The sequence below is a fragment of the Bactrocera latifrons genome, unplaced genomic scaffold, assembly GCF_001853355.1.
Source record: "Bactrocera latifrons isolate USDA-ARS-PBARC rearing strain unplaced genomic scaffold, ASM185335v1 scaffold_16, whole genome shotgun sequence".
NCBI lineage: Eukaryota > Metazoa > Arthropoda > Insecta > Diptera > Tephritidae > Bactrocera > Bactrocera latifrons.
The window spans coordinates 1,329,761-1,336,979 of record NW_017535074.1 but is presented as its reverse complement, the minus strand read 5'-3'; positions in this window follow the sequence as shown (position 1 = coordinate 1,336,979).

Sequence of the window (7,219 nt, the reverse complement as noted above, 5' to 3'; positions counted from 1 at the left end):
TTTAAATTAATCTAAATTTTTTTCATTTTCAATTTTTCTGGTATTTTTTATACATCCCTACATCTTTTCTGGGATTGAATTTTTGTGTGTTCCTCAATTTTTTTAATTAATATTTTGTACTTAAAGAATATTTTTTCAAAGTAAACCTTTATTTCGTTCGAGTTTAGTCACCCTTTCATTACAAATATTCTTAAAAATAAAATATTTGGAACACTTCTAAAATATTGCAGTAACATGTGCAAATTTTTTAAATATAAAATAACAAGATTTTTGTAGAGCTTTCATTCGAGGAAGCTTTCATTGAACCAATCTTTAACGAAACAAATTTTTTATGCAGCGAAGCTTTCCTCAATCGAATATTTTATGAAACGCAAATTTTATTGAACTTCTATAAGTGAAAACTTTCACAAATTCGAGCTTTCATGCAAGTTTATACTAAAGCTATACAGAGAGTTCTAAAATTCTTCCGGTGAAAAAGCAAAATCCCACTTGAAATAAAATAAATAACATTTTTATATTATTAAAGAGTCTTTATGTTTCGTATAGAAATAATAAAAATAAAATATTTAGTAAATTTAACTTGAAGAAATCGAGAATGTTACAGAGCTTCCATTAAAGCTTTTACAAAACGAATATTTCATTGAACGAAGCTTACAGTAAACTTTCATCGAAGAAAACTTTCTAAAATTGAAGCTTTTATAAAAGCTTATACTAACTTAACTAACTGGAAGGTCGGAAATTCGACTGACTTGAAAAAATAATGCAGCCAAAAAAATTCTCAAACCCACAAAATGAAGAGACATCTCTTAATACAAATTCACAAACTATCAAAATGCGGAGAAGTCTCTTAACTCACAAAGTTCGCTTGAAGCTTTCGAAGGAGTTATATAAAATATATGTATGAAATATCTGCTAGACGTGAAGCTCAGTCTATATATAAAAATAAACTAGTAAATTTCAAATTTTCTCACGATACAAATTACTCATTGCTCGTTTTCTTGAACTGAATTTTTCACAAATTGCAGTTTTCATGAAAGCTTATACCAAAACTGTTTATAAGATCCGAAATCCTTCAGGCTTTCATAAAAACTTATACTAATACTTCTTTGGGCTAAAAACGATTTAAAATTCAAAATATCACAATCTCGCTAAGAAAACTCTTAAAATTCACACACTTTAATTAAAGCTTTCGAAAAAATTATATAAAAATATAAGGCTTGAAGTGAAAGCTCAGTCCTTTTAGAAAGCACCACTGTACAAAGAATAACACTCAAATTTACAATTTTTTAATTAACTTAATGTCGACTTTGAGAAAAGCATTTGATAGTATAGGAAAGTAAAGAAAATTAAAATATATACCCGAAAATATATATGTTTAGATCAGGAAGTTTTCACTTACGTGATCGTAAGTTAGGCACCTGATAAATAATTTAAATCACGCATTCCAAAAATTATGTCATTCTACCAAACCCAAAGAACTATTCAAACTATAAAGCAAAAGTGGTAATAGAATTTACAAAACATAACAGCAACAACAAATACACACGCCACCAATTATACGAGTGCATTAGCAAGCAGCACATTTTCAATAAACCAAAAATAACACTAAGTTCTTGGCCAAAGACAGCTGTGCACCCAAAATCCAATCAAACAACAAACAACTCAACCGAAATCTCCACAAAATTGAGGAGTTCCACAAGACAAACCGAATTTGGTTAGGCGGGTGCGCACCGATGTGATGTGCCACCAACGATTGGGGTAAACGGAAATTGTGGAATCACAAGCAAATTGGCCAAAAGTGCGGAGCACCAAAACAAGAAGGCGACAAACCGAGCTGAGAAAAACATAAATTCACACACAAACGCAGCAAATAAAGCGAAAAAAAACAACAGTTAACCAACACAGCGCAAAGCGGCAGCCATAGAAAAGAGGGGCAGCTGGCCGAGCGCGGCGTGGAAGCCAAGGATCAAGCGCGTGGTATGCAACGCGGATGGTTAGATGGCTGGCTGCACGGTGGCAATGCGAGAGCGACGGGGCGCTGCGCTCAGGGACAAATGGTGCAGCGGCACCAACCAAAATGTCGCGAGCCGCCACAGCGACGCGTGACTCTGCCACCGGGGGGGGGATACGCGCAGTCCTGTCAAACAGGATACGCTCAATAAGACAGTCAGTATGTGTGATGTTGTTGCTATTTTGCTACCGCGCTCCTCAACTACTGCTACTTTTACTGCTTCCAGTGGCCAATTGCCGCGTGGGTGCGACAAAGACGTCGTCGRCACTGCCCAACAGCATTTCTTCTTTCTTTCTTACCTTCTTCCACAGCACATTTCTCCACAGGTTTTTCTTATGGTACATACTTTCTTGCAGCAGTGAATGTGCGTCGGTGTGTAGGTGCTTTGAGTAGAGTTTTCTTCGTAGCCACACAGGAGGAGGTAGAAATTTGTGCGCTCTTTAAGAGCCGTTAAGGAGGCGATTCGCAACGCTCTTTGGTGGCCCATTTGGTCGAGCGGCCGTGGCCCGTTGTCCGCTGCGCGCGCTCAGTTGCTGGCGAGTGCTCGACCGGCACGGTGCTGTCACTGCGTCAATACCAATGACACCAATTGCACCGTTATTGGTATTGATGATGGTCGTTGCGTTTGCGGAGCCGTCGATAGTGCCGCTGCGTTGGCTCTGGCTCGCAGCAAGCAAATCACAGTCGTCGTAATGGTCGTAATTTTGTGTGTCAAATCGGAATACGTGTGCGCTTGATGGCGAAAGCGTGTCTGTGTTGGCAATTGAATTTTACATTTTCTGTTTTTTTTTTTTGGTGTGAAAAGTCTTGTTAAGTCTTTATTTGGGTTTGCAATAATTGCTGGAAAACACGGAGAACTCTTGTGACATTTCATGCTTTAATTTCTGGTAGTGTTTGGCTGTTAGATGATTGTGTGAAGGAAGGCATCTCAATCAATAATAAAAAACAATTCACATTTTGTTGCATGCAAATTCGGTTGTAAAGTGCTTCCAGATTTTTCATGCGCCCTTTATATGACTGAAGTGTCAGGAAATGTGCTTCATAGCCGAAAGAATCGGAAAATATGATGAGAGTTTGTTTCGATTTGAATATTGTTGTCCTAGTTCGTCAATATGACCCGCTCCACTTTAATGACCATTAGCTTTTAAACAATATTTTCAGGCTCGTGGTGCCTTAAGCAATTGAGCATTTTTCTTACAAAGTTAACAAATTTTCAAAAAAGTCCTACAATTTTTTTAAAATACTATTTAAATATTCACATGTACATATATATCTAAGAGAAAACATCAAATATACAAAATCACCGGTATTGTCCGGTATGTAATAGCAAAGAAATATTTTCGAAGCATTATAAACTTATAAATGAAAATTGTTGTAATTTTCTGATATCAAATCTAAAATTTTTAAAATTTTGTCATTTATCTCCAGTAGTTTCTTTGAGAAAATAATTTTACAATTTTATCTTGCTCTAAATTCCAACCTTCCTAACTTTTACAAAGGAAAAAAAAAAGAAAATCAGGGGCTATGCGTCTGGTCCTACTGAACTGCTTACTTTCAAATTTTCATAGATTGGTTTGAACCTTATATAAGATGTTAAATAGATTCAATAGAAAAAAAAACTTGAATTAAAAAGTCAATCCGAAATATAGTTTAAAAGAGGATATTTAGTATTTATTTTGCGTAATCTACTTCAGATAAAAGCTACTTCGAACTGTAGCCAGTTGCTTCAACACCAGGTTCTTTCAACGGATTGGTGGTCTTCCTCCTCCTCTGGACAGTTGATGATGAGTGATTTGTAGAATTTGGTCTTAGTTAGTCGAGAGAAAACTATGCTTTCCAATTGCCGACTTGGACTATGACTGTCAACAGAGACAAGAGAGCCAAACCTGAGATATTTCGTCATCATATCAATATCATCGGCGTATGACAGTAGTGTGACACTCTTGTTGAAGATTGTGCCTTCTCTATTCAGCTCTGCAGCTCGAATTATTCTCTTCAGCGGTAGAAATATTAAGTTGCACGATTGGGAGCTCTTTTGTCTGAATCCTCGTTTGGTATCGAACGGCTCGGAGAGGTCCTTCCTGATCCTGACGGAGCTGCTGGTATTGCCCAACGTTAGTTTACAGCGCCGTATTAGTTTTTCGGGGATACCATATTCAGATATAGCGGCATAAAGACGGCTATTTTCATTCTGGCTGACAATCTGCTGAAAATTTGAGAATTTGGTTTTGGAAATTTTAACTATCTTGCAGAATTTATATCAATAAATATTTATTATTTTCAGTCACTTGAAGCAATAAATATTTAGTTAGTATTTTTGTTATACAATGGTTTCCAAAGGTTCAAAGATTTTAAATCTTTATAATAATAATTTTTGCTTAAAACATTAAAAAAAATTATTTCATATTTTTTGCTTATGTGTTGCATCTATTATGGCATATTTTTTATTAAAGTAACAATCAATTTAAATAAAATATTTAATTAAAATTAAAATTTTGGGAAACTGGGGATAGTGTTTGTCTTACCATTACCTTAGCGATGCGGAAATGACCTCGAAATCAAATATTTTGACATAAAAGAGACAACTGAAAACCGCTGCGATGTGCAAATAAAATATTAAAATAATAACAAAAATTTTTATAGAGAAAAAAATAACGGCATCATAATGAAAAGAGTAAAAAAGTAACAAAGAAAAATTACAAGACATATTGTTCAAGGCAACAGTTAAAAACTGGCATGATAAACCTGAAAAAACATTAGAAATGCGTAAAATATGTTCACATTTTTATTATATATGATATAATTTTCAATTATCCTAATTTTTTATGTACTATCAGCATATAGCATTTCCTTAACACCCAATGAAATCCAAGGAAATTAAAATTTTTCAGGAGATCTGAGATCTTACCTTAAATAAATTTATATAAATATATACTACCTATATATAGTATATGTTTGTTAAACTTATTTACTGTGAGCTCTCTGATCTCCTCAAAAATATTAACATCCTTGGATTTCATTGGCTATTATCCAAATTCTTTATATACATACGCATGTATATATACCATATAATGAATAAATATACATATAATGAAAGCGAAAATATTATTAAGGAACTCGGCTCAGCCTCGTGGTGGCTTAAGCAGGTGAATAACAAAAGTTTCAAAGGGTTAGTAATTTGTTAGTAGATATGTGCAATGTTGACTACAAGTTATCGCCTTGGCCTTGAGGATTATGTAAGCAAAAAACTGCTCTTCAGATTACAGATACCGACAAATTACTACCTCAGATGAAAGTGGAAAACTTGACGAGTGCGTAAAATAGTGTAAGCATCGTTACTACGGGGAAATAGTATTTGGCACAAAAATAGAATTGAGGTTATAACCATTTCGAATAAAGCTGGGTAACTTCAAAGGTTGAACATATATGTACATTTCATAATTTTTTTTATATACATATATACTCCTCCTATATTTAAAGTCTCTTTCATTACCATATATAAGGTGGTAATATAGAAGTTACTCCCAAAATCCGTTCAGACAACTGTTTGTGCCAAATTAGGCTTTAGGGAAGTCAGTAATCTTAAATGGTTGAAGAAAGGAAAGGAAGATTAAAATGCCTAGTTCTAACCTCAAATTGTTTTTTTTTTTTTTGGTGAAAAACCAATTTTAATGTGGTACATAAAATACAAATACTTATGCATATACATAGACATATTCAGAAGGAAACGCCCTCAGTCATTTTCGTCGCGACTTGCTATTCAAAGCCAGCGCAATCCCGTTAATTGTTGAAACCATAGCCACTTGGTTTTTGTGGGTGTTTTCTATTATCAGTATTTTGTATAGACTCAGACTTGTGCAAGTTTCTACCTGACGGAATCCGCAGCTTCGCGTGCTGTTTTCTACTTTTATCTTTTTTTAGTGTTCAGGTACTTTCTACTAAAACTGTGTTAGTCAGTTTCGTTACAAGCAAAATTTGTGTTTTTGAAATTTGTATGGATATTGCTTATATAATGACTGGAAATGATCATTTATGGAGATATGATCCAGAGGAATCCCGTCATAGATCATAGAAATATGAAAATTGTTGATGTTTTTGAAAATAATCATTATATAGTACTATGTGGAGAAATTGAGATTCAAAGGAAATCGAATGAACACGAATTATAAAAATATATGAAATTTTGTTTCAGAAATCCACAGTAAATTGTTGCTAAGTATGTGGAACCGGCAGAAAGAAGCTCTCAGCTTAGCTACCTACATTTTTGGTTAGAGAAGTCATTGTCAATTGTTCTGAGACATATACATAGATATTGATTTCGAATTTCTTTAAGTTGTAAATTCTGATTAAAGAGTTGATTGTGAGCATATATGGAGGCGAAACAGTTGTAGTGCTGAAGTTTCGGGACTTTTTGCTGGAGTATGCATATAATTCTCAAAGAAGCTATAAAGAAATTTGTAATATGGTGGTGGATAAATTTTTTTCTTAGAATTTTCTCTCTACAACGATATATTCAAAATTGGCATTAACCTTACCAGTTTTATTTGTTTCCAAGAACTCATCAGTTATATTTTTTATTATATTTACGCCGGGGTAAAAGCTCTTGAAATTTTGAAGGTTTCCAACACTGGTTAAGAAACGGTCTTAAATAAAGATTCAATGGACCCTTCTAGTTCAAACAAAGCAAGTATAGGTGGGTGTAACATTTTTATGTTTTATACAAATTTATGTTGATCACTTGAAACCCCGTTATACAATAGTTAGTAAAGCAAATTCGCTGGCTTTAGTGCAATGTTTACTAAGAAAGTAATCACCCTTCGGCTATTATTCACTTCAAGGTCACCATGTGCAACAATTGATAGGGTTCGACCAACGCCGGGTTGAGGTACATTCAGCGGATGCATATGATCCACCCACGAAAATTTAAAAATTCCATGTTATATAACAATTGATTTTGTGCTAAAAATTCAGAGAACAGAAGAGAAGTATAGATTTTCATAATCTCTCTCTCCTTAATTTTGGAAATACACATATAGGGAACTCACAACTTGTCATATCATGAAAATACTGTTTAATATTTTTGTGATCTGTCAAACAACAAACTTATACACATCTAAAGCGTGTCTGTGTTGGCAATTGAATTTTACTTTTTCTGTTTTTTTTTTTTGGTGTGAAAAGTCTTGTTAAGTCTTTATTTGGGTTTGCAAT